This window comes from Phyllobates terribilis, unplaced genomic scaffold (genome assembly GCF_046119375.1).
Source record: "Phyllobates terribilis strain yellow unplaced genomic scaffold, ASM4611937v1 Scaffold_540__1_contigs__length_1147954, whole genome shotgun sequence".
Taxonomy (NCBI): domain Eukaryota; kingdom Metazoa; phylum Chordata; class Amphibia; order Anura; family Dendrobatidae; genus Phyllobates; species Phyllobates terribilis.
The window spans coordinates 41,008-66,296 of NW_027363300.1; the positions used below are offsets into that span (position 1 = coordinate 41,008).

The window sequence follows — 25,289 nt, forward strand, 5'->3', positions numbered from 1 at the left end:
CATTTTGCTTGTTTGTCGGATTTGGGGATGGACTCTTTGGCTTTGCTTTTCTTCTCCTCATTGGATTTTTCATGTTCAAAGTTGCAGAAGCCAGATTACAAGCTCATTTTGGTTCAACTTCAGCAACTGTGCATTGCATTGCCATGTAATGTGATGCAATGCTATCTTTCTAGCTCTCCCTTTTTACTTCCTTTTGGATAAACAGACATATTAGGCAAGCATTTTGGAGCTTTCACCTAAATAACTACAGGTGGTGAGATAAGCTGCTCAATATAATTGACCTTTCAGTATATTGTTGCACACACACCATCTATTTAGCAAATGCCCTTGTTATCAACAGCAGCCTTTTAAACTCACCTGAGCTAACAGGTATGTGCGCTGGTTACTCTGCTGCGCTTAAAATTTCTTTTTTGGTTTGCTACAATGCCTTTTCTGAAACGTTGTCTCCTTCTGCTGAAACACTGACTTCTTTCATTTAATGCCTGCAGACTATAAAAGAGAACCCAACCCAAAAAGTTTGGTTGATTAGTCTGTGGCATTCTGTTAAACTGTTGCTTATGGCGGTCTCTGTGAGCTTCTCAGCGACATTCAGCCAGCCAGGTATCCTGCCTGCAGTAGATGGAATGTGGCAATGGAACGCTGGCTGCGCGTGTCATAATAGGCTCTGAGCCTTTATATACCTGTGCACAGCAGCAGCCACCTTCAGTCTGCTGCTGGACAGCCAGCAGCAGCAGCAGCAGGAGAGGTATGTAATCAGGAGCCCTCCTGCTAAGGGTAGACAGCTGCTCGTTCCACCCCACCCCCCGCCTTAATTGGTTCTCCTCCCTTCCAACGGTGTTGAGGCGGGTGGGAACAGCAGGGGGTGAAGGTGCTGTGTTTAAAGAGGTGGAGTTATGCAGATCTAAAACGCGTGGATTGCAGCAGCAGCAAGCCGAAAAGTGCAGGCATGTAAGAGATCTAGAGGTTGACAACATGTCTTCTTAACGGGAGTCCAGGAGCTCATCTCCACAAATGGACTTTTCAGGATCCTTGGGTGGCTCCGTAGTTTGAAACCAATTCTGGTTATCGCTTCTCGGCCTTTTGGCTAAGATCAAGTGTAGTATCTGTTCTTATCAGTTTAATATCTGATACGTCCCCTATCTGGGGACCATATATTAAATGGATTTTTAGAACAGGGAGATGGAAAAAGAGCTTGCTCTGTCCACTCCACGCATTGACCTGGTATTGCAGTATCTCCAGGACCGGTGCACCCCTTCTTTAATGCAGTTTCTAAAATCAGAAAGAATTGAATTCAATGTTTTTTGTTCATTTTGCTTGTTTGTCGGATTTGGGGATGGACTCTTTGGCTTTGCTTTTCTTCTCCTCATTGGATTTTTCATGTTCAAAGTTGCAGAAGCCAGATTACAAGCTCATTTTGGTTCAACTTCAGCAACTGTGCATTGCATTGCCATGTAATGTGATGCAATGCTATCTTTCTAGCTCTCCCTTTTTACTTCCTTTTGGATAAACAGACATATTAGGCAAGCATTTTGGAGCTTTCACCTAAATAACTACAGGTGGTGAGATAAGCTGCACAATATAATTGACCTTTCAGTATATTGTTGCACACACACCATCTATTTAGCAAATGCCCTTGTTATCAACAGCAGCCTTTTAAACTCACCTGAGCTAACAGGTATGTGCGCTGGTTACTCTGCTGCGCTTAAAATTTCTTTTTTTGGTTTGCTACAATGCCTTTTCTGAAACGTTGTCTCCTTCTGCTGGAACACTGACTTCTTTCATTTAATGCCTGCAGACTATAAAAGAGAACCCAACCCAAAAAGTTTGGTTGATTAGTCTGTGGCATTCTGTTAAACTGTTGCTTATGGCGGTCTCTGTGAGCTTCTCAGCGACATTCAGCCAGCCAGGTATCCTGCCTGCAGTAGATGGAATGTGGCAATGGAACGCTGGCTGCGCGTGTCATAATAGGCTCTGAGCCTTTATATACCTGTGCACAGCAGCAGCCACCTTCAGTCTGCTGCTGGACAGCCAGCAGCAGCAGCAGCAGGAGAGGTATGTAATCAGGAGCCCTCCTGCTAAGGGTAGACAGCTGCTCGTTCCACCCCACCCCCCGCCTTAATTGGTTCTCCTCCCTTCCAACGGTGTTGAGGCGGGTGGGAACAGCAGGGGGTGAAGGTGCTGTGTTTAAAGAGGTGGAGTTATGCAGATCTAAAACGCGTGGATTGCAGCAGCAGCAAGCCGAAAAGTGCAGGCATGTAAGGGATCTAGAGGTTGACAACATGTCTTCTTAACGGGAGTCCAGGAGCTCATCTCCACAAATGGACTTTTCAGGATCCTTGGGTGGCTCCGTAGTTTGAAACCAATTCTGGTTATCGCTTCTCGGCCTTTTGGCTAGGATCAGGTGCAGTGATCTAACGGTTGCTGCCTTGGTCTCGGCTAGGAGGTGCCTGGGGTACCCGACTTGTTGGCCTTGGGGTATCGCTCTCTCTTAACTGAGGGAGCTTCACCCCCTTGCAGCTATTGGCAGGTCGGCTTAGTCCCCGGACAACGGGGAGCGATCGCGTCTTGTCTTCGGGGCGACCCGAGGAAATAAGGGCGTTTTCCTTTGCTGAGCTTTATCGCTTAGTGGGCTGTGTAAGTTCTTGGGGTACCCCTCCCTCGGTCTTGGGTTTGTTCCTGCTTTTGTGGGATTCATTCCCTTGTTACTATTGGGGGAGGGCTTAGTCCCTGAGGGCCGAAAATGCCTTTTTCTTTTGGATTTGCGGTGGGGGAGACTCCACTGCGACAGTCCATTAGAATCATGGTGGATGAATGCCAGCGCCATGAGAAGAATCTGCAGTACATCGTGCATGAGATTCTTTTTGGGTTCTTCCACCTGGAGCGAGATAAGATCCTGTGTCTTTACGATCAGGAATTCCGTGGGCGATATACCATTTCCTTTATGGCTAAATCATGCTGTGATAATATCCATGCAGCACTGATGGTTGCGGACAAGGACGATGAGAGACTGAACGGGCTGAGCTTTGACTTCCTGTACGGTGAAGAAGAAGTACCCTTGGTGATCTTCATGTACAGCCCATTCGTCTCTGAGGGCGATATCGAAACCTTTTTGAAGCGTTACTGCAAGTCAGTGCGCTTCTCACATGATATCCTCAACTCCCAGCGCTTCTGGAATGGGAAGAGGAAATACCTGGTGAAGTTCCATCCAGATCAGAGCGGCATTGGTGGTCTTCACCACCCGCCTGCTAATTTTGCCATTGGTAATGTCAGGGGATTCCTACGCTACCCAGGAATGCCCCTTCAATGCCGGAATTGTCATGAATATGGGCATACACGAGAAAATTGTACAAGGGCTCATGTAGTCTTTTGCAACAAGTGCGGTAAGAGTGGGCACACCTCCGCTACGTGTGACTCTGAGATCGTATGTAACCTATGTGGGAAGGCAGGTCACGCCTTCAGGAATTGTCCGAGCAAAAAGTCAAAAACATATGACATGTTTAAGTCAGGTCAACTGACTATCCAAGAATACTTCGGAGGGAGTATTACTACACCTGCCCCTGGACCTGGGTTGGCGCACGCTGACGGGTCCGGACCAAATCCTTCAACGGCTCCGCCAGAGGGCCCGCTGGTAGTTCCACAGAAGGACGGTCGTAGGGGTTCCATAAGATTAACCGAGGGTTCTCTCTCTGTGGAATTGATCGATGTTCTGGCTCTAGATGTTGCCGTATCTCAGAGTCAAGAGGAAGGGTCCTCATCCAGCATGAATGCACCACCGGCATTATGTGGAACTGAGGAGACCTCTAGTACCCCGATTAAGCAAGCACCCAGATTCGCCACACCATCATCGGTGATCTTGGGTAAGGGCAAAAAGGGTACGCTCCTTAATCGATCAACCAGTGTGTCGGAAAGAGAGACCTCTAGGGCGCGAAGTAAAAAGGACCCGGCTAAGACCCAGTCGAGCCCTGGTCCTCGAACCAGAAGTCGCAGTAGTTCCGTGACCAGACCAGAGGACAAGACGACCCAGAGGGATGACACCCGTTCCATAGACCAGACCGCCATGAGGACTGCAGATGCACAGGACTTGGAAAAGATGGACAGCTCCCAGCCTCTGAAAAGGCAACGGGAGGACGTAAAGCAACCTGATATCCAAAGAAAACACGGATGTCGAGGTCCAGATGAGGAGCCAAAAGTGGATGATGCTTTTTTGCCTGCTTCAGATCCCGGTAATATTAAACAAATCCTGACCCCTGGAGATGCGGAGGAGGAGGTGCCGTGTATTGACTTCTTCCCATCTTCAGATCCTGATTCTTCTTAATGTCTGTTCCTCTTAAAATCTCCTCACTAAATGTGAGGTCCCTAAAGAGCCCTACACGTAGGGCTGCTTTATTTTCTTATTTAGAGACATTGGACTTTGATTTCTGCTTTCTACAAGAATGTGGTATACAGAGTAATTTAAATTATAAGGACTTAAAAGAAGACTGGAAACTGGGCGCTTCTGTGTGGTCCGGTGCTAATGACTGTCGTGCTGCCGGAGTTGGACTACTTTGCCGTGGACATTCTACCATCATTCAATCTGTGACTGAAATTATACCTGGCAGAGCTATTTTAATACATCTTGTTTTTAATGGACTTTCTTTACGTTTATTAAATGTGTACGCTCCTCCTGGGAAGCAGGAAAGGGCGGATTTACTTGAAATATTGCCATTATTTTGTGTTGGGTCAACCCCCCTGCTAGTGGGAGGAGATTTTAATTGTTTACGTGATGGGGAATCCCGGCAGGGTGGGGATGTGAATCGTAAAGACCGTACCTCCTATTTGTTGAAAAGTTTAATTGATGATTTTAGATTACAGGACTGCTGGAAGGAACTCTTGCCGGCGGATCCAGGTGTTACATGGTCCAATGGAAGAGTTTCTTCTAGAATTGATTTCATATTTGCTTCTACTGCCTTTAAACCTTGTAAATGTTTTCTTTTATCTAATTTATTCTCTGATCATAAAGTTTTATCTGTGTTTTTAGAGTTAGCAGGGGAACAAAATACCTCAAGAGGCCCATGGAGATTAAATACAACTCTCCTAGAGGATATTGATATTCAAAAGAGGTTTGTGCAGGCCTACCAGTGCTGGCAATCAAAGAGAGACCCCCGCGCCTCGATGCTGGATTGGTGGGAGAGCATTAAACCTAAGATTAAATTATTTTTTATTAAGGCAGGGAAAATGAAAGCAAAAAAGAAAAAGCAGTGGTTTTATGTTTTTAATATGAGATTACAAGTACTCTTTAAACTAAAAGAAGTTGGTATTGATGTGGATGATGATATTGCAAATCTTAAGTCTGAAATAAAAAATGCTCTTAATGAAAAAGGAAAACAAATAATTTTTAACTCCCATGTACAGCACCTGGAGGAAGGAGAGAAATGCTCCCGATTCTTCTTCAAAAAGGTAATGGGGAGGAGGGACGCAATCCTAAATCTTGAAGGTGAAAATGATATTAAGGGTATGTTAGGAAAAGCTTTTAATTTTTATCAACTTCTTTTTAACACTAAAGTTATAGATCCATCCTTTTTAGAGTATGCTATTAATTCCCTTGATTTTAAGTTAGATATTTTAGACCAGGGTGTTTTATCTAGGGATCTCACCAGTGAGGAACTTTTACAGATTTTTAAAAGTTTCTCCAGTGGGAAAGCCCCTGGGGAAGACGGTCTACCGATTGAGTTTTATCTGACTTTTTGGGGAATTTTAAAGAACGATATGTTTTTATTGTTTAAAGAAGCTTTTAATACTAATAAATTACCCCCATCTTGGAGGAGAGGTCTGGTATCTTTAATATATAAAAAAGGGGATAGGAGCCAACTTAAAAACTGGCGGCCTATTACGCTTTTAAACCTTGATTATAAAATTTTAGCTAAACTTATTGCAGTCCGTTTAAAACCCTTTATAGCCAAATTAATTCACCCTAACCAGGTATGTGGTGTTCCCGGAAGAACCATAGCTGAGTCCCTCAACATAATTAGGGATACCATATGGTATTCAAAAGAGAGAAGTCAAAACCTTGCTATTTTATCCTTAGACTTTGAAAAAGCTTTTGACAGGGTATCGCATGAATTTCTTTTTATGGTTTTTAAAAAAATGGCATTTCCAGAGAAAATTTTAACCCGCATTATGCTTTTATATCATTCTTGTTTTAGTCAAATTTCTGTAAATGGGTTTTTAACGAAGGGGGTTCCTCTATTATCAGGGGTGAAACAAGGGTGCCCTCTCTCACCACTGCTCTTTATCTGTGTTATGGAACCACTATTAACCATACTGAGAAAAGATAAAGTAATTAAAGGGGTACCTATTCCCGGGAGTAGGGGTATGCAACTTAAAGCCCTAAGTTACATGGATGATGTTACCATACTATGTCCAGATTCCACATCTCTGAGGAGGGTATTGAGAAACACACAATTTTTCTGTGAAGCCTCAGGTTTTAAATTAAATATAGATAAATGTGACTGTTTTAATGTGGGGGGATGGGACTCCTCTTTGACCCCTGGGATAGTGATACAGAAAAATCACATAAAAATTTTAGGAATTATTTTTAACCAAGCCAATGAGGGGGACCCTAACTGGGACTCTGCAATGGATAAAATAGAAATAAAGATCTCATTGTGGAATTTAAGGAACCTTAGTATGGAAGGTAAAATTTTAATTATTAAAGCCGTTTTAATTCCCATTATGTTGTATATTGCAATGGTGTTTCCCCCTTCCAATTTACAAATCAAGAAAGTAACAAGAATTGTTTTTATGTTTTTATGGGGTTCAAAAATGGAAAAGTTAAAAAGAGATCTGATGTACAAATGTAAATCTAATGGAGGTAAAGATGTACCCAATTTTTTTACCTTTTTCCATATAAAGTATTTCTGCTTTTGTTTTAAGGTTTTTAAATCTGATGGCATTTTTAGTTATTTTTTAAAATATGCAGCAGGAATGATTTTTAAAAGGTGGTTTAGCCTACCTTTAAGTTCTCCTGTGCTCCTGTGCCCACCTAAACAGTATGTGATACTTGAGAAAACGGTCAGACTTTTAGGTCTCCAGGAATTGGAGCCTGATATATTGGGGGACCAAAGGAAGGTATCTATTGCTTGCAGACACTCTGAGGACACAATTCCTGTCTCCAATTTTTCACAGGCAAGGTCCAAAACGGTGTGGCGAAATGTGTATGGGAAATATCTTGCAAATGTACACAAGGACCTTGCCTGGGCTATCGTCCACCAGTGCCTCCCTACCCGTGAGTTTCAACATAGGCGGGGGCTGGTGGCGAGAGCCAAATGTCCAAGAGATATATGCGGGGAAAGTGAGTCTGTATTGCATCTCTTTTGGAATTGTCCTTTTCCACAGGAGGTTTGGAGAAAGGTAGGCCCACTTTTAAAATGGGCATGTGGCCTGAAAGATTTTAATCACTTTTATGTCTTTTATGGTCTTTTTAAGTGTCCAAATATTAAACAATTCCGAGTTGCCTGGATTATTATTAATTGTTTTAAAAATGCCATGTGGAAAGTTAGAAATATTTTACTCTTCACACATGATCATATTGATTCAACAGACTGTATAAAAATTGCTTTAAGTGAAATGTATATTTACTATCTCAGAGATAAAAAACTGTATGGAGCAAAAGAAGCGGCTTCTATGTGGTGTGTACAATTATGGAACACAATTAGTGGTAATTAAATAAACCCAAGTACATCTGTAATTATGATTTTCTTAATTGTTACAATGGTTTTATGATGGTAAATTGTGTTTTATACAAAAAACTTGAATTGATTATTATCATGTTTTATCATTTTATTGTAATGTTATAAATGTTCTTTTTTAAAACCTTTGTAAATATACTTTTGAATCAATAAAATTGCGTTGAAACCTTATCTGTTCTTATCAGTTTAATATCTGATACGTCCCCTATCTGGGGACCATATATTAAATGGATTTTTAGAACAGGGAGATGGAAAAAGAGCTTGCTCTGTCCACTCCACGCATTGACCTGGTATTGCAGTATCTCCAGGACCGGTGCACCCCTTCTTTAATGCAGTTTCTAAAATCAGAAAGAATTGAATTCAATGTTTTTTGTTCATTTTGCTTGTTTGTCGGATTTGGGGATGGACTCTTTGGCTTTGCTTTTCTTCTCCTCATTGGATTTTTCATGTTCAAAGTTGCAGAAGCCAGATTACAAGCTCATTTTGGTTCAACTTCAGCAACTGTGCATTGCATTGCCATGTAATGTGATGCAATGCTATCTTTCTAGCTCTCCCTTTTTACTTCCTTTTGGATAAACAGACATATTAGGCAAGCATTTTGGAGCTTTCACCTAAATAACTACAGGTGGTGAGATAAGCTGCACAATATAATTGACCTTTCAGTATATTGTTGCACACACACCATCTATTTAGCAAATGCCCTTGTTATCAACAGCAGCCTTTTAAACTCACCTGAGCTAACAGGTATGTGCGCTGGTTACTCTGCTGCGCTTAAAATTTCTTTTTTGGTTTGCTACAATGCCTTTTCTGAAACGCTGTCTCCTTCTGCTGGAACACTGACTTCTTTCATTTAATGCCTGCAGACTATAAAAGAGAACCCAACCCAAAAAGTTTGGTTGATTAGTCTGTGGCATTCTGTTAAACTGTTGCTTATGGCGGTCTCTGTGAGCTTCTCAGCGACATTCAGCCAGCCAGGTATCCTGCCTGCAGTAGATGGAATGTGGCAATGGAACGCTGGCTGCGCGTGTCATAATAGGCTCTGAGCCTTTATATACCTGTGCACAGCAGCAGCCACCTTCAGTCTGCTGCTGGACAGCCAGCAGCAGCAGCAGCAGGAGAGGTATGTAATCAGGAGCCCTCCTGCTAAGGGTAGACAGCTGCTCGTTCCACCCCACCCCCCGCCTTAATTGGTTCTCCTCCCTTCCAACGGTGTTGAGGCGGGTGGGAACAGCAGGGGGTGAAGGTGCTGTGTTTAAAGAGGTGGAGTTATGCAGATCTAAAACGCGTGGATTGCAGCAGCAGCAAGCCGAAAAGTGCAGGCATGTAAGGGATCTAGAGGTTGACAACATGTCTTCTTAACGGGAGTCCAGGAGCTCATCTCCACAAATGGACTTTTCAGGATCCTTGGGTGGCTCCGTAGTTTGAAACCAATTCTGGTTATCGCTTCTCGGCCTTTTGGCTAAGATCAAGTGTAGTATCTGTTCTTATCAGTTTAATATCTGATACGTCCCCTATCTGGGGACCATATATTAAATGGATTTTTAGAACAGGGAGATGGAAAAAGAGCTTGCTCTGTCCACTCCACGCATTGACCTGGTATTGCAGTATCTCCAGGACCGGTGCACCCCTTCTTTAATGCAGTTTCTAAAATCAGAAAGAATTGAATTCAATGTTTTTTGTTCATTTTGCTTGTTTGTCGGATTTGGGGATGGACTCTTTGGCTTTGCTTTTCTTCTCCTCATTGGATTTTTCATGTTCAAAGTTGCAGAAGCCAGATTACAAGCTCATTTTGGTTCAACTTCAGCAACTGTGCATTGCATTGCCATGTAATGTGATGCAATGCTATCTTTCTAGCTCTCCCTTTTTACTTCCTTTTGGATAAACAGACATATTAGGCAAGCATTTTGGAGCTTTCACCTAAATAACTACAGGTGGTGAGATAAGCTGCACAATATAATTGACCTTTCAGTATATTGTTGCACACACACCATCTATTTAGCAAATGCCCTTGTTATCAACAGCAGCCTTTTAAACTCACCTGAGCTAACAGGTATGTGCGCTGGTTACTCTGCTGCGCTTAAAATTTCTTTTTTGGTTTGCTACAATGCCTTTTCTGAAACGTTGTCTCCTTCTGCTGGAACACTGACTTCTTTCATTTAATGCCTGCAGACTATAAAAGAGAACCCAACCCAAAAAGTTTGGTTGATTAGTCTGTGGCATTCTGTTAAACTGTTGCTTATGGCGGTCTCTGTGAGCTTCTCAGCGACATTCAGCCAGCCAGGTATCCTGCCTGCAGTAGATGGAATGTGGCAATGGAACGCTGGCTGCGCGTGTCATAATAGGCTCTGAGCCTTTATATACCTGTGCACAGCAGCAGCCACCTTCAGTCTGCTGCTGGACAGCCAGCAGCAGCAGCAGCAGGAGAGGTATGTAATCAGGAGCCCTCCTGCTAAGGGTAGACAGCTGCTCGTTCCACCCCACCCCCCGCCTTAATTGGTTCTCCTCCCTTCCAACGGTGTTGAGGCGGGTGGGAACAGCAGGGGGTGAAGGTGCTGTGTTTAAAGAGGTGGAGTTATGCAGATCTAAAACGCGTGGATTGCAGCAGCAGCAAGCCGAAAAGTGCAGGCATGTAAGGGATCTAGAGGTTGACAACATTTCTTCTTAACGGGAGTCCAGGAGCTCATCTCCACAAATGGACTTTTCAGGATCCTTGGGTGGCTCCGTAGTTTGAAACCAATTCTGGTTATCGCTTCTCGGCCTTTTGGCTAAGATCAAGTGTAGTATCTGTTCTTATCAGTTTAATATCTGATACGTCCCCTATCTGGGGACCATATATTAAATGGATTTTTAGAACAGGGAGATGGAAAAAGAGCTTGCTCTGTCCACTCCACGCATTGACCTGGTATTGCAGTATCTCCAGGACCGGTGCACCCCTTCTTTAATGCAGTTTCTAAAATCAGAAAGAATTGAATTCAATGTTTTTTGTTCATTTTGCTTGTTTGTCGGATTTGGGGATGGACTCTTTGGCTTTGCTTTTCTTCTCCTCATTGGATTTTTCATGTTCAAAGTTGCAGAAGCCAGATTACAAGCTCATTTTGGTTCAACTTCAGCAACTGTGCATTGCATTGCCATGTAATGTGATGCAATGCTATCTTTCTAGCTCTCCCTTTTTACTTCCTTTTGGATAAACAGACATATTAGGCAAGCATTTTGGAGCTTTTACCTAAATAACTACAGGTGGTGAGATAAGCTGCACAATATAATTGACCTTTCAGTATATTGTTGCACACACACCATCTATTTAGCAAATGCCCTTGTTATCAACAGCAGCCTTTTAAACTCACCTGAGCTAACAGGTATGTGCGCTGGTTACTCTGCTGCGCTTAAAATTTCTTTTTTGGTTTGCTACAATGCCTTTTCTGAAACGTTGTCTCCTTCTGCTGGAACACTGACTTCTTTCATTTAATGCCTGCAGACTATAAAAGAGAACCCAACCCAAAAAGTTTGGTTGATTAGTCTGTGGTATTCTGTTAAACTGTTGCTTATGGCGGTCTCTGTGAGCTTCTCAGCGACATTCAGCCAGCCAGGTATCCTGCCTGCAGTAGATGGAATGTGGCAATGGAACGCTGGCTGCGCGTGTCATAATAGGCTCTGAGCCTTTATATACCTGTGCACAGCAGCAGCCACCTTCAGTCTGCTGCTGGACAGCCAGCAGAAGCAGCAGCAGGAGAGGTATGTAATCAGGAGCCCTCCTGCTAAGGGTAGACAGCTGCTCGTTCCACCCCACCCCCCGCCTTAATTGGTTCTCCTCCCTTCCAACGGTGTTGAGGCGGGTGGGAACAGCAGGGGGTGAAGGTGCTGTGTTTAAAGAGGTGGAGTTATGCAGATCTAAAACGCGTGGATTGCAGCAGCAGCAAGCCGAAAAGTGCAGGCATGTAAGGGATCTAGAGGTTGACAACATGTCTTCTTAACGGGAGTCCAGGAGCTCATCTCCACAAATGGACTTTTCAGGATCCTTGGGTGGCTCCGTAGTTTGAAACCAATTCTGGTTATCGCTTCTCGGCCTTTTGGCTAAGATCAAGTGTAGTATCTGTTCTTATCAGTTTAATATCTGATACGTCCCCTATCTGGGGACCATATATTAAATGGATTTTTAGAACAGGGAGATGGAAAAAGAGCTTGCTCTGTCCACTCCACGCATTGACCTGGTATTGCAGTATCTCCAGGACCGGTGCACCCCTTCTTTAATGCAGTTTCTAAAATCAGAAAGAATTGAATTCAATGTTTTTTGTTCATTTTGCTTGTTTGTCGGATTTGGGGATGGACTCTTTGGCTTTGCTTTTCTTCTCCTCATTGGATTTTTCATGTTCAAAGTTGCAGAAGCCAGATTACAAGCTCATTTTGGTTCAACTTCAGCAACTGTGCATTGCATTGCCATGTAATGTGATGCAATGCTATCTTTCTAGCTCTCCCTTTTTACTTCCTTTTGGATAAACAGACATATTAGGCAAGCATTTTGGAGCTTTCACCTAAATAACTACAGGTGGTGAGATAAGCTGCACAATATAATTGACCTTTCAGTATATTGTTGCACACACACCATCTATTTAGCAAATGCCCTTGTTATCAACAGCAGCCTTTTAAACTCACCTGAGCTAACAGGTATGTGCGCTGGTTACTCTGCTGCGCTTAAAATTTCTTTTTTGGTTTGCTACAATGCCTTTTCTGAAACGTTGTCTCCTTCTGCTGGAACACTGACTTCTTTCATTTAATGCCTGCAGACTATAAAAGAGAACCCAACCCAAAAAGTTTGGTTGATTAGTCTGTGGCATTCTGTTAAACTGTTGCTTATGGCGGTCTCTGTGAGCTTCTCAGCGACATTCAGCCAGCCAGGTATCCTGCCTGCAGTAGATGGAATGTGGCAATGGAACGCTGGCTGCGCGTGTCATAATAGGCTCTGAGCCTTTATATACCTGTGCACAGCAGCAGCCACCTTCAGTCTGCTGCTGGACAGCCAGCAGCAGCAGCAGCAGGAGAGGTATGTAATCAGGAGCCCTCCTGCTAAGGGTAGACAGCTGCTCGTTCCACCCCACCCCCCGCCTTAATTGGTTCTCCTCCCTTCCAACGGTGTTGAGGCGGGTGGGAACAGCAGGGGGTGAAGGTGCTGTGTTTAAAGAGGTGGAGTTATGCAGATCTAAAACGCGTGGATTGCAGCAGCAGCAAGCCGAAAAGTGCAGGCATGTAAGGGATCTAGAGGTTGACAACATGTCTTCTTAACGGGAGTCCAGGAGCTCATCTCCACAAATGGACTTTTCAGGATCCTTGGGTGGCTCCGTAGTTTGAAACCAATTCTGGTTATCGCTTCTCGGCCTTTTGGCTAAGATCAAGTGTAGTATCTGTTCTTATCAGTTTAATATCTGATACGTCCCCTATCTGGGGACCATATATTAAATGGATTTTTAGAACAGGGAGATGGAAAAAGAGCTTGCTCTGTCCACTCCACGCATTGACCTGGTATTGCAGTATCTCCAGGACCGGTGCACCCCTTCTTTAATGCAGTTTCTAAAATCAGAATGAATTGAATTCAATGTTTTTTGTTCATTTTGCTTGTTTGTCGGATTTGGGGATGGACTCTTTGGCTTTGCTTTTCTTCTCCTCATTGGATTTTTCATGTTCAAAGTTGCAGAAGCCAGATTACAAGCTCATTTTGGTTCAACTTCAGCAACTGTGCATTGCATTGCCATGTAATGTGATGCAATGCTATCTTTCTAGCTCTCCCTTTTTACTTCCTTTTGGATAAACAGACATATTAGGCAAGCATTTTGGAGCTTTCACCTAAATAACTACAGGTGGGGAGATAAGCTGCACAATATAATTGACCTTTCAGTATATTGTTGCACACACACCATCTATTTAGCAAATGCCCTTGTTATCAACAGCAGCCTTTTAAACTCACCTGAGCTAACAGGTATGTGCGCTGGTTACTCTGCTGCGCTTAAAATTTCTTTTTTGGTTTGCTACAATGCCTTTTCTGAAACGTTGTCTCCTTCTGCTGGAACACTGACTTCTTTCATTTAATGCCTGCAGACTATAAAAGAGAACCCAACCCAAAAAGTTTGGTTGATTAGTCTGTGGCATTCTGTTAAACTGTTGCTTATGGCGGTCTCTGTGAGCTTCTCAGCGACATTCAGCCAGCCAGGTATCCTGCCTGCAGTAGATGGAATGTGGCAATGGAACGCTGGCTGCGCGTGTCATAATAGGCTCTGAGCCTTTATATACCTGTGCACAGCAGCAGCCACCTTCAGTCTGCTGCTGGACAGCCAGCAGCAGCAGCAGCAGCAGGAGAGGTATGTAATCAGGAGCCCTCCTGCTAAGGGTAGACAGCTGCTCGTTCCACCCCACCCCCCGCCTTAATTGGTTCTCCTCCCTTCCAACGGTGTTGAGGCGGGTGGGAACAGCAAGGGGTGAAGGTGCTGTGTTTAAAGAGGTGGAGTTATGCAGATCTAAAACGCGTGGATTGCAGCAGCAGCAAGCCGAAAAGTGCAGGCATGTAAGGGATCTAGAGGTTGACAACATGTCTTCTTAACGGGAGTCCAGGAGCTCATCTCCACAAATGGACTTTTCAGGATCCTTGGGTGGCTCCGTAGTTTGAAACCAATTCTGGTTATCGCTTCTCGGCCTTTTGGCTAAGATCAAGTGTAGTATCTGTTCTTATCAGTTTAATATCTGATACGTCCCCTATCTGGGGACCATATATTAAATGGATTTTTAGAACAGGGAGATGGAAAAAGAGCTTGCTCTGTCCACTCCACGCATTGACCTGGTATTGCAGTATCTCCAGGACCGGTGCACCCCTTCTTTAATGCAGTTTCTAAAATCAGAAAGAATTGAATTCAATGTTTTTTGTTCATTTTGCTTGTTTGTCGGATTTGGGGATATACTCTTTGGCTTTGCTTTTCTTCTCCTCATTGGATTTTTCATGTTCAAAGTTGCAGAAGCCAGATTACAAGCTCATTTTGGTTCAACTTCAGCAACTGTGCATTGCATTGCCATGTAATGTGATGCAATGCTATCTTTCTAGCTCTCCCTTTTTACTTCCTTTTGGATAAACAGACATATTAGGCAAGCATTTTGGAGCTTTCACCTAAATAACTACAGGTGGTGAGATAAGCTGCACAATATAATTGACCTTTCAGTATATTGTTGCACACACACCATCTATTTAGCAAATGCCCTTGTTATCAACAGCAGCCTTTTAAACTCACCTGAGCTAACAGGTATGTGCGCTGGTTACTCTGCTGCGCTTAAAATTTCTTTTTTGGTTTGCTACAATGCCTTTTCTGAAACGTTGTCTCCTTCTGCTGGAACACTGACTTCTTTCATTTAATGCCTGCAGACTATAAAAGAGAACCCAACCCAAAAAGTTTGGTTGATTAGTCTGTGGCATTCTGTTAAACTGTTGCTTATGGCGGTCTCTGTGAGCTTCTCAGCGACATTCAGCCAGCCAGGTATCCTGCCTGCAGTAGATGGAATGTGGCAATGGAACGCTGGCTGCGCGTGTCATAATAGGCTCTGAGCCTTTATATACCTGTGCACAGCAGCAGCCACCTTCAGTCTGCTGCTGGACAGCCAGCAGCAGCAGCAGCAGCAGGAGAGGTATGTAATCAGGAGCCCTCCTGCTAAGGGTAGACAGCTGCTCGTTCCACCCCACCCCCCGCCTTAATTGGTTCTCCTCCCTTCCAACGGTGTTGAGGCGGGTGGGAACAGCAAGGGGTGAAGGTGCTGTGTTTAAAGAGGTGGAGTTATGCAGATCTAAAACGCGTGGATTGCAGCAGCAGCAAGCCGAAAAGTGCAGGCATGTAAGGGATCTAGAGGTTGACAACATGTCTTCTTAACGGGAGTCCAGGAGCTCATCTCCACAAATGGACTTTTCAGGATCCTTGGGTGGCTCCGTAGTTTGAAACCAATTCTGGTTATCGCTTCTCGGCCTTTTGGCTAAGATCAAGTGTAGTATCTGTTCTTATCAGTTTAATATCTGATACGTCCCCTATCTGGGGACCATATATTAAATGGATTTTTAGAACAGGGAGATGGAAAAAGAGCTTGCTCTGTCCACTCCACGCATTGACCTGGTATTGCAGTATCTCCAGGACCGGTGCACCCCTTCTTTAATGCAGTTTCTAAAATCAGAAAGAATTGAATTCAATGTTTTTTGTTCATTTTGCTTGTTTGTCGGATTTGGGGATATACTCTTTGGCTTTGCTTTTCTTCTCCTCATTGGATTTTTCATGTTCAAAGTTGCAGAAGCCAGATTACAAGCTCATTTTGGTTCAACTTCAGCAACTGTGCATTGCATTGCCATGTAATGTGATGCAATGCTATCTTTCTAGCTCTCCCTTTTTACTTCCTTTTGGATAAACAGACATATTAGGCAAGCATTTTGGAGCTTTCACCTAAATAACTACAGGTGGTGAGATAAGCTGCACAATATAATTGACCTTTCAGTATATTGTTGCACACACACCATCTATTTAGCAAATGCCCTTGTTATCAACAGCAGCCTTTTAAACTCACCTGAGCTAACAGGTATGTGCGCTGGTTACTCTGCTGCGCTTAAAATTTCTTTTTTGGTTTGCTACAATGCCTTTTCTGAAACGTTGTCTCCTTCTGCTGGAACACTGACTTCTTTCATTTAATGCCTGCAGACTATAAAAGAGAACCCAACCCAAAAAGTTTGGTTGATTAGTCTGTGGCATTCTGTTAAACTGTTGCTTATGGCGGTCTCTGTGAGCTTCTCAGCGACATTCAGCCAGCCAGGTATCCTGCCTGCAGTAGATGGAATGTGGCAATGGAACGCTGGCTGCGCGTGTCATAATAGGCTCTGAGCCTTTATATACCTGTGCACAGCAGCAGCCACCTTCAGTCTGCTGCTGGACAGCCAGCAGCAGCAGCAGCAGGAGAGGTATGTAATCAGGAGCCCTCCTGCTAAGGGTAGACAGCTGCTCGTTCCACCCCACCCCCCGCCTTAATTGGTTCTCCTCCCTTCCAACGGTGTTGAGGCGGGTGGGAACAGCAGGGGGTGAAGGTGCTGTGTTTAAAGAGGTGGAGTTATGCAGATCTAAAACGCGTGGATTGCAGCAGCAGCAAGCCGAAAAGTGCAGGCATGTAAGGGATCTAGAGGTTGACAACATGTCTTCTTAACGGGAGTCCAGGAGCTCATCTCCACAAATGGACTTTTCAGGATCCTTGGGTGGCTCCGTAGTTTGAAACCAATTCTGGTTATCGCTTCTCGGCCTTTTGGCTAAGATCAAGTGTAGTATCTGTTCTTATCAGTTTAATATCTGATACGTCCCCTATCTGGGGACCATATATTAAATGGATTTTTAGAACAGGGAGATGGAAAAAGAGCTTGCTCTGTCCACTCCACGCATTGACCTGGTATTGCAGTATCTCCAGGACCGGTGCACCCCTTCTTTAATGCAGTTTCTAAAATCAGAAAGAATTTAATTCAATGTTTTTTGTTCATTTTGCTTGTTTGTCGGATTTGGGGATGGACTCTTTGGCTTTGCTTTTCTTCTCCTCATTGGATTTTTCATGTTCAAAGTTGCAGAAGCCAGATTACAAGCTCATTTTGGTTCAACTTCAGCAACTGTGCATTGCATTGCCATGTAATGTGATGCAATGCTATCTTTCCAGCTCTCCCTTTTTACTTCCTTTTGGATAAACAGACATATTAGGCAAGCATTTTGGAGCTTTCACCTAAATAACTACAGGTGGTGAGATAAGCTGCACAATATAATTGACCTTTCAGTATATTGTTGCACACACACCATCTATTTAGCAAATGCCCTTGTTATCAACAGCAGCCTTTTAAACTCACCTGAGCTAACAGGTATGTGCGCTGGTTACTCTGCTGCGCTTAAAATTTCTTTTTTGGTTTGCTACAATGCCTTTTCTGAAACGTTGTCTCCTTCTGCTGGAACACTGACTTCTTTCATTTAATGCCTGCAGACTATAAAAGAGAACCCAACCCAAAAAGTTTGGTTGATTAGTCTGTGGCATTCTGTTAAACTGTTGCTTATGGCGGTCTCTGTGAGCTTCTCAGCGACATTCAGCCAGCCAGGTATCCTGCCTGCAGTAGATGGAATGTGGCAATGGAACGCTGGCTGCGCGTGTCATAATAGGCTCTGAGCCTTTATATACCTGTGCACAGCAGCAGCCACCTTCAGTCTGCTGCTGGACAGCCAGCAGCAGCAGCAGCAGGAGAGGTATGTAATCTGGAGCCCTCCTGCTAAGGGTAGACAGCTGCTCGTTCCACCCCACCCCCCGCCTTAATTGGTTCTCCTCCCTTCCAACGGTGTTGAGGCGGGTGGGAACAGCAGGGGGTGAAGGTGCTGTGTTTAAAGAGGTGGAGTTATGCAGATCTAAAACGCGTGGATTGCAGCAGCAGCAAGCCGAAAAGTGCAGGCATGTAAGGGATCTAGAGGTTGACAACATGTCTTCTTAACGGGAGTCCAGGAGCTCATCTCCACAAATGGACTTTTCAGGATCCTTGGGTGGCTCCGTAGTTTGAAACCAATTCTGGTTATCGCTTCTCGGCCTTTTGGCTAAGATCAAGTGTAGTATCTGTTCTTATCAGTTTAATATCTGATACGTCCCCTATCTGGGGACCATATATTAAATGGATTTTTAGAACAGGGAGATGGAAAAAGAGCTTGCTCTGTCCACTCCACGCATTGACCTGGTATTGCAGTATCTCCAGGACCGGTGCACCCCTTCTTTAATGCAGTTTCTAAAATCAGAAAGAATTGAATTCAATGTTTTTTGTTCATTTTGCTTGTTTGTCGGATTTGGGGATGGACTCTTTGGCTTTGCTTTTCTTCTCCTCATTGGATTTTTCATGTTCAAAGTTGCAGAAGCCAGATTACAAGCTCATTTTGGTTCAACTTCAGCAACTGTGCATTGCATTGCCATGTAATGTGATGCAATGCTATCTTTCTAGCTCTCCCTTTTTACTTCCTTTTGGATAAACAGACATATTAGGCAAGCATTTTGGAGCTTTCACCTAAAAACCTACAGGTGGTGAGATAAGCTGCACAATATAATTGACCTTTCAGTATATTGTTGCACACACACCATCTATTTAGCAAATGCCCTTGTTATCAACAGCAGCCTTTTAAACTCACCTGAGCTAACAGGTATGTGCGCTGGTTACTCTGCTGCGCTTAAAATTTCTTTTTTGGTTTGCTACAATGCCTTTTCTGAAACGTTGTCTCCTTCTGCTGGAACACTGACTTCTTTCATTTAATGCCTGCAGACTATAAAAGAGAACCCAACCCAAAAAGTTTGGTTGATTAGTCTGTGGCATTCTGTTAAACTGTTGCTTATGGCGGTCTCTGTGAGCTTCTCAGCGACATTCAGCCAGCCAGGTATCCTGCCTGCAGTAGATGGAATGTGGCAATGGAACGCTGGCTGCGCGTGTCATAATAGGCTCTGAGCCTTTATATACCTGTGCACAGCAGCAGCCACCTTCAGTCTGCTGCTGGACAGCCAGCAGCAGCAGCAGCAGGAGAGGTATGTAATCAGGAGCCCTCCTGCTAAGGGTAGACAGCTGCTCGTTCCACCCCACCCCCCGCCTTAATTGGTTCTCCTCCCTTCCAACGGTGTTGAGGCGGGTGGGAACAGCAGGGGGTGAAGGTGCTGTGTTTAAAGAGGTGGAGTTATGCAGATCTAAAACGCGTGGATTGCAGCAGCAGCAAGCCGAAAAGTGCAGGCATGTAAGGGATCTAGAGGTTGACAACATGTCTTCTTAACGGGAGTCCAGGAGCTCATCTCCACAAATGGACTTTTCAGGATCCTTGGGTGGCTCCGTAGTTTGAAACCAATTCTGGTTATCGCTTCTCGGTCTTTTGGCTAAGATCAAGTGTAGTATCTGTTCGCTTCTCGGCCTTTTGGCTAAGATCAAGTGTAGTATCTTTTGAAAAGGCAGTTTTGTCCTTGGGCTGCCCTAGTAAATTGATGCATATTACACACTGGTTTGGTGCACTTGTTAGTACGCCAGGTGGCTCATAGAGTTATCTGATGGAAAACATGGCCCTCCAGGATCGAAGTCACTAGGCTGGGTAAGTGTGAGGGCTTTGGAGCAATGTGCCCCAGGAGTAGGCGCCCTGGTGGGAGTCCAAGCTTACTGGGACTGGGAACCCCAGAAAGACTTGGCTTCGTAGCACGCCGCACCTTTGCCAATCATACTTTCTGAGCAACCCCCCCTATTCCTGGCCTCCGGGCTAGGAAGGGGAATTTTTATAAACCCGGTCGGAGGTCCGGTCAGCTTTGGGCTGAGAAACCAACACAGGCTCCAGCTCCACTAGGGTGGCAGCCTAGATGGAAGCTGGGAGCACGAAAACGGCTCTTCTCCGGCTTCGGCTAGGGAGAGCATCGGAGATCCCTGACCCTCGCTGTGGCCTTCTGGCTCGGAGGGATGGGGATGGTTTATTGGGAACCCTCTCCTCCGGGAAGGGTCCACATGAATCCTCACCTCGTGCGCTGTTTTGGTGTGACTTCGGTCACATTTTTCAGTGCCTTGGATGCAGCTTCAATCAAAAAAAAATCTGTTCTTATCAGTTTAATATCTGATACGTCCCCTATCTGGGGACCATATATTAAATGGATTTTTAGAACAGGGAGATGGAAAAAGAGCTTGCTCTGTCCACTCCACGCATTGACCTGGTATTGCAGTATCTCCAGGACCGGTGCACCCCTTCTTTAATGCAGTTTCTAAAATCAGAAAGAATTGAATTCAATGTTTTTTGTTCATTTTGCTTGTTTGTCGGATTTGGGGATGGACTCTTTGGCTTTGCTTTTCTTCTCCTCATTGGATTTTTCATGTTCAAAGTTGCAGAAGCCAGATTACAAGCTCATTTTGGTTCAACTTCAGCAACTGTGCATTGCATTGCCATGTAATGTGATGCAATGCTATCTTTCTAGCTCTCCCTTTTTACTTCCATTTGGATAAACAGACATATTAGGCAAGCATTTTGGAGCTTTCACCTAAATAACTACAGGTGGTGAGATAAGCTGCACAATATAATTGACCTTTCAGTATATTGTTGCACACACACCATCTATTTAGCAAATGCCCTTGTTATCAACAGCAGCCTTTTAAACTCACCTGAGCTAACAGGTATGTGCGCTGGTTACTCTGCTGCGCTTAAAATTTCTTTTTTGGTTTGCTACAATGCCTTTTCTGAAACGTTGTCTCCTTCTGCTGTAACACTGACTTCTTTCATTTAATGCCTGCAGACTATAAAAGAGAACCCAACCCAAAAAGTTTGGTTGATTAGTCTGTGGCATTCTGTTAAACTGTTGCTTATGGCGGTCTCTGTGAGCTTCTCAGCGACATTCAGCCAGCCAGGTATCCTGCCTGCAGTAGATGGAATGTGGCAATGGAACGCTGGCTGCGCGTGTCATAATAGGCTCTGAGCCTTTATATACCTGTGCACAGCAGCAGCCACCTTCAGTCTGCTGCTGGACAGCCAGCAGCAGCAGCAGCAGGAGAGGTATGTAATCTGGAGCCCTCCTGCTAAGGGTAGACAGCTGCTCGTTCCACCCCACCCCCCGCCTTAATTGGTTCTCCTCCCTTCCAACGGTGTTGAGGCGGGTGGGAACAGCAGGGGGTGAAGGTGCTGTGTTTAAAGAGGTGGAGTTATGCAGATCTAAAACGCGTGGATTGCAGCAGCAGCAAGCCGAAAAGTGCAGGCATGTAAGGGATCTAGAGGTTGACAACATGTCTTCTTAACGGGAGTCCAGGAGCTCATCTCCACAAATGGACTTTTCAGGATCCTTGGGTGGCTCCGTAGTTTGAAACCAATTCTGGTTATCGCTTCTCGGCCTTTTGGCTAAGATCAAGTGTAGTATCTGTTCTTATCAGTTTAATATCTGATACGTCCCCTATCTGTGGACCATATATTAAATGGATTTTTAGAACAGGGAGATGGAAAAAGAGCTTGCTCTGTCCACTCCACGCATTGACCTGGTATTGCAGTATCTCCAGGACCGGTGCACCCCTTCTTTAATGCAGTTTCTAAAATCAGAAAGAATTGAATTCAATGTTTTTTGTTCATTTTGCTTGTTTGTCGGATTTGGGGATGGACTCTTTGGCTTTGCTTTTCTTCTCCTCATTGGATTTTTCATGTTCAAAGTTGCAGAAGCCAGATTACAAGCTCATTTTGGTTCAACTTCAGCAACTGTGCATTGCATTGCCATGTAATGTGATGCAATGCTATCTTTCTAGCTCTCCCTTTTTACTTCCTTTTGGATAAACAGACATATTAGGCAAGCATTTTGGAGCTTTCACCTAAAAACCTACAGGTGGTGAGATAAGCTGCACAATATAATTGACCTTTCAGTATATTGTTGCACACACACCATCTATTTAGCAAATGCCCTTGTTATCAACAGCAGCCTTTTAAACTCACCTGAGCTAACAGGTATGTGCGCTGGTTACTCTGCTGCGCTTAAAATTTCTTTTTTGGTTTGCTACAATGCCTTTTCTGAAACGTTGTCTCCTTCTGCTGGAACACTGACTTCTTTCATTTAATGCCTGCAGACTATAAAAGAGAACCCAACCCAAAAAGTTTGGTTGATTAGTCTGTGGCATTCTGTTAAACTGTTGCTTATGGCGGTCTCTGTGAGCTTCTCAGCGACATTCAGCCAGCCAGGTATCCTGCCTGCAGTAGATGGAATGTGGCAATGGAACGCTGGCTGCGCGTGTCATAATAGGCTCTGAGCCTTTATATACCTGTGCACAGCAGCAGCCACCTTCAGTCTGCTGCTGGACAGCCAGCAGCAGCAGCAGCAGGAGAGGTATGTAATCAGGAGCCCTCCTGCTAAGGGTAGACAGCTGCTCGTTCCACCCCACCCCCCGCCTTAATTGGTTCTCCTCCCTTCCAACGGTGTTGAGGCGGGTGGGAACAGCAGGGGGTGAAGGTGCTGTGTTTAAAGAGGTGGAGTTATGCAGATCTAAAACGCGTGGATTGCAGCAGCAGCAAGCCGAAAAGTGCAGGCATGTAAGGGATCTAGAGGTTGACAACATGTCTTCTTAACGGGAGTCCAGGAGCTCATCTCCACAAATGGACTTTTCAGGATCCTTGGGTGGCTCCGTAGTTTGAAACCAATTCTGGTTATCGCTTCTCGGCCTTTTGGCTAAGATCAAGTGTAGTATCTGTTCGCTTCTCGGCCTTTTGGCTAAGATCAAGTGTAGTATCTTTTGAAAAGGCAGTTTTGTCCTTGGGCTGCCCTAGTAAATTGATGCATATTACACACTGGTTTGGTGCACTTGTTAGTACGCCAGGTGGCTCATAGAGTTATCTGATGGAAAACATGGCCCTCCAGGATCGAAGTCACTAGGCTGGGTAAGTGTGAGGGCTTTGGAGCAATGTGCCCCAGGAGTAGGCGCCCTGGTGGGAGTCCAAGCTTACTGGGACTGGGAACCCCAGAAAGACTTGGCTTCGTAGCACGCCGCACCTTTGCCAATCATACTTTCTGAGCAACCCCCCCTATTCCTGGCCTCCGGGCTAGGAAGGGGAATTTTTATAAACCCGGTCGGAGGTCCGGTCAGCTTTGGGCTGAGAAACCAACACAGGCTCCAGCTCCACTAGGGTGGCAGCCTAGATGGAAGCTGGGAGCACGAAAACGGCTCTTCTCCGGCTTCGGCTAGGGAGAGCATCGGAGATCCCTGACCCTCGCTGTGGCCTTCTGGCTCGGAGGGATGGGGATGGTTTATTGGGAACCCTCTCCTCCGGGAAGGGTCCACATGAATCCTCACCTCGTGCGCTGTTTTGGTGTGACTTCGGTCACATTTTTCAGTGCCTTGGATGCAGCTTCAATCAAAAAAAAATCTGTTCTTATCAGTTTAATATCTGATACGTCCCCTATCTGGGGACCATATATTAAATGGATTTTTAGAACAGGGAGATGGAAAAAGAGCTTGCTCTGTCCACTCCACGCATTGACCTGGTATTGCAGTATCTCCAGGACCGGTGCACCCCTTCTTTAATGCAGTTTCTAAAATCAGAAAGAATTGAATTCAATGTTTTTTGTTCATTTTGCTTGTTTGTCGGATTTGGGGATGGACTCTTTGGCTTTGCTTTTCTTCTCCTCATTGGATTTTTCATGTTCAAAGTTGCAGAAGCCAGATTACAAGCTCATTTTGGTTCAACTTCAGCAACTGTGCATTGCATTGCCATGTAATGTGATGCAATGCTATCTTTCTAGCTCTCCCTTTTTACTTCCATTTGGATAAACAGACATATTAGGCAAGCATTTTGGAGCTTTCACCTAAATAACTACAGGTGGTGAGATAAGCTGCACAATATAATTGACCTTTCAGTATATTGTTGCACACACACCATCTATTTAGCAAATGCCCTTGTTATCAACAGCAGCCTTTTAAACTCACCTGAGCTAACAGGTATGTGCGCTGGTTACTCTGCTGCGCTTAAAATTTCTTTTTTGGTTTGCTACAATGCCTTTTCTGAAACGTTGTCTCCTTCTGCTGTAACACTGACTTCTTTCATTTAATGCCTGCAGACTATAAAAGAGAACCCAACCCAAAAAGTTTGGTTGATTAGTCTGTGGCATTCTGTTAAACTGTTGCTTATGGCGGTCTCTGTGAGCTTCTCAGCGACATTCAGCCAGCCAGGTATCCTGCCTGCAGTAGATGGAATGTGGCAATGGAACGCTGGCTGCGCGTGTCATAATAGGCTCTGAGCCTTTATATACCTGTGCACAGCAGCAGCCACCTTCAGTCTGCTGCTGGACAGCCAGCAGCAGCAGCAGCAGGAGAGGTATGTAATCTGGAGCCCTCCTGCTAAGGGTAGACAGCTGCTCGTTCCACCCCACCCCCCGCCTTAATTGGTTCTCCTCCCTTCCAACGGTGTTGAGGCGGGTGGGAACAGCAGGGGGTGAAGGTGCTGTGTTTAAAGAGGTGGAGTTATGCAGATCTAAAACGCGTGGATTGCAGCAGCAGCAAGCCGAAAAGTGCAGGCATGTAAGGGATCTAGAGGTTGACAACATGTCTTCTTAACGGGAGTCCAGGAGCTCATCTCCACAAATGGACTTTTCAGGATCCTTGGGTGGCTCCGTAGTTTGAAACCAATTCTGGTTATCGCTTCTCGGCCTTTTGGCTAAGATCAAGTGTAGTATCTGTTCTTATCAGTTTAATATCTGATACGTCCCCTATCTGTGGACCATATATTAAATGGATTTTTAGAACAGGGAGATGGAAAAAGAGCTTGCTCTGTCCACTCCACGCATTGACCTGGTATTGCAGTATCTCCAGGACCGGTGCACCCCTTCTTTAATGCAGTTTCTAAAATCAGAAAGAATTGAATTCAATGTTTTTTGTTCATTTTGCTTGTTTGTCGGATTTGGGGATGGACTCTTTGGCTTTGCTTTTCTTCTCCTCATTGGATTTTTCATGTTCAAAGTTGCAGAAGCCAGATTACAAGCTCATTTTGGTTCAACTTCAGCAACTGTGCATTGCATTGCCATGTAATGTGATGC

At 44.6% G+C, this 25,289-nt stretch overlaps 14 non-coding genes and 2 pseudogenes across 14 annotated transcripts; all 16 read left to right on the forward strand.

The window, feature by feature from the left end:
- The first annotated feature begins 1,064 nt into the window (after positions 1-1,064).
- On the forward strand, positions 1,065-1,255 carry LOC141232847 (U2 spliceosomal RNA). Its single transcript, XR_012299022.1, has one exon. It is a non-coding gene; the product is annotated as a U2 spliceosomal RNA (small nuclear RNA).
- Positions 1,256-7,862: 6,607 nt separating this feature from the next.
- On the forward strand, positions 7,863-8,051 carry LOC141232510 (U2 spliceosomal RNA). Its single transcript, XR_012298755.1, has one exon. It is a non-coding gene; the product is annotated as a U2 spliceosomal RNA (small nuclear RNA).
- A 1,115-nt stretch (positions 8,052-9,166) lies between these two features.
- LOC141232858 (U2 spliceosomal RNA) lies at positions 9,167-9,357 on the forward strand. The gene has a single exon (XR_012299033.1). It is a non-coding gene; the product is annotated as a U2 spliceosomal RNA (small nuclear RNA).
- A 1,115-nt stretch (positions 9,358-10,472) lies between these two features.
- On the forward strand, positions 10,473-10,663 carry LOC141232870 (U2 spliceosomal RNA). Its single transcript, XR_012299044.1, has one exon. It is a non-coding gene; the product is annotated as a U2 spliceosomal RNA (small nuclear RNA).
- Positions 10,664-11,778: 1,115 nt separating this feature from the next.
- LOC141232882 (U2 spliceosomal RNA) lies at positions 11,779-11,969 on the forward strand. Its single transcript, XR_012299055.1, has one exon. It is a non-coding gene; the product is annotated as a U2 spliceosomal RNA (small nuclear RNA).
- Positions 11,970-13,084: 1,115 nt separating this feature from the next.
- Positions 13,085-13,275, forward strand: LOC141232893 (U2 spliceosomal RNA). The gene has a single exon (XR_012299066.1). It is a non-coding gene; the product is annotated as a U2 spliceosomal RNA (small nuclear RNA).
- Positions 13,276-14,393: 1,118 nt separating this feature from the next.
- Positions 14,394-14,584, forward strand: LOC141232904 (U2 spliceosomal RNA). The gene has a single exon (XR_012299077.1). It is a non-coding gene; the product is annotated as a U2 spliceosomal RNA (small nuclear RNA).
- A 1,118-nt stretch (positions 14,585-15,702) lies between these two features.
- Positions 15,703-15,893, forward strand: LOC141232916 (U2 spliceosomal RNA). The gene has a single exon (XR_012299088.1). It is a non-coding gene; the product is annotated as a U2 spliceosomal RNA (small nuclear RNA).
- Positions 15,894-17,008: 1,115 nt separating this feature from the next.
- On the forward strand, positions 17,009-17,199 carry LOC141232928 (U2 spliceosomal RNA). The gene has a single exon (XR_012299099.1). It is a non-coding gene; the product is annotated as a U2 spliceosomal RNA (small nuclear RNA).
- A 1,115-nt stretch (positions 17,200-18,314) lies between these two features.
- Positions 18,315-18,505, forward strand: LOC141232940 (U2 spliceosomal RNA). Its single transcript, XR_012299111.1, has one exon. It is a non-coding gene; the product is annotated as a U2 spliceosomal RNA (small nuclear RNA).
- A 1,115-nt stretch (positions 18,506-19,620) lies between these two features.
- Positions 19,621-19,778, forward strand: LOC141232564 (U2 spliceosomal RNA; annotated as a pseudogene).
- Positions 19,779-20,302: 524 nt separating this feature from the next.
- Positions 20,303-20,487, forward strand: LOC141232471 (U2 spliceosomal RNA). Its single transcript, XR_012298721.1, has one exon. It is a non-coding gene; the product is annotated as a U2 spliceosomal RNA (small nuclear RNA).
- Positions 20,488-21,602: 1,115 nt separating this feature from the next.
- On the forward strand, positions 21,603-21,793 carry LOC141232433 (U2 spliceosomal RNA). Its single transcript, XR_012298683.1, has one exon. It is a non-coding gene; the product is annotated as a U2 spliceosomal RNA (small nuclear RNA).
- A 1,115-nt stretch (positions 21,794-22,908) lies between these two features.
- On the forward strand, positions 22,909-23,066 carry LOC141232562 (U2 spliceosomal RNA; annotated as a pseudogene).
- Positions 23,067-23,590: 524 nt separating this feature from the next.
- Positions 23,591-23,775, forward strand: LOC141232472 (U2 spliceosomal RNA). The gene has a single exon (XR_012298722.1). It is a non-coding gene; the product is annotated as a U2 spliceosomal RNA (small nuclear RNA).
- Positions 23,776-24,890: 1,115 nt separating this feature from the next.
- LOC141232434 (U2 spliceosomal RNA) lies at positions 24,891-25,081 on the forward strand. Its single transcript, XR_012298684.1, has one exon. It is a non-coding gene; the product is annotated as a U2 spliceosomal RNA (small nuclear RNA).
- The last annotated feature ends 208 nt before the right edge of the window (positions 25,082-25,289 follow it).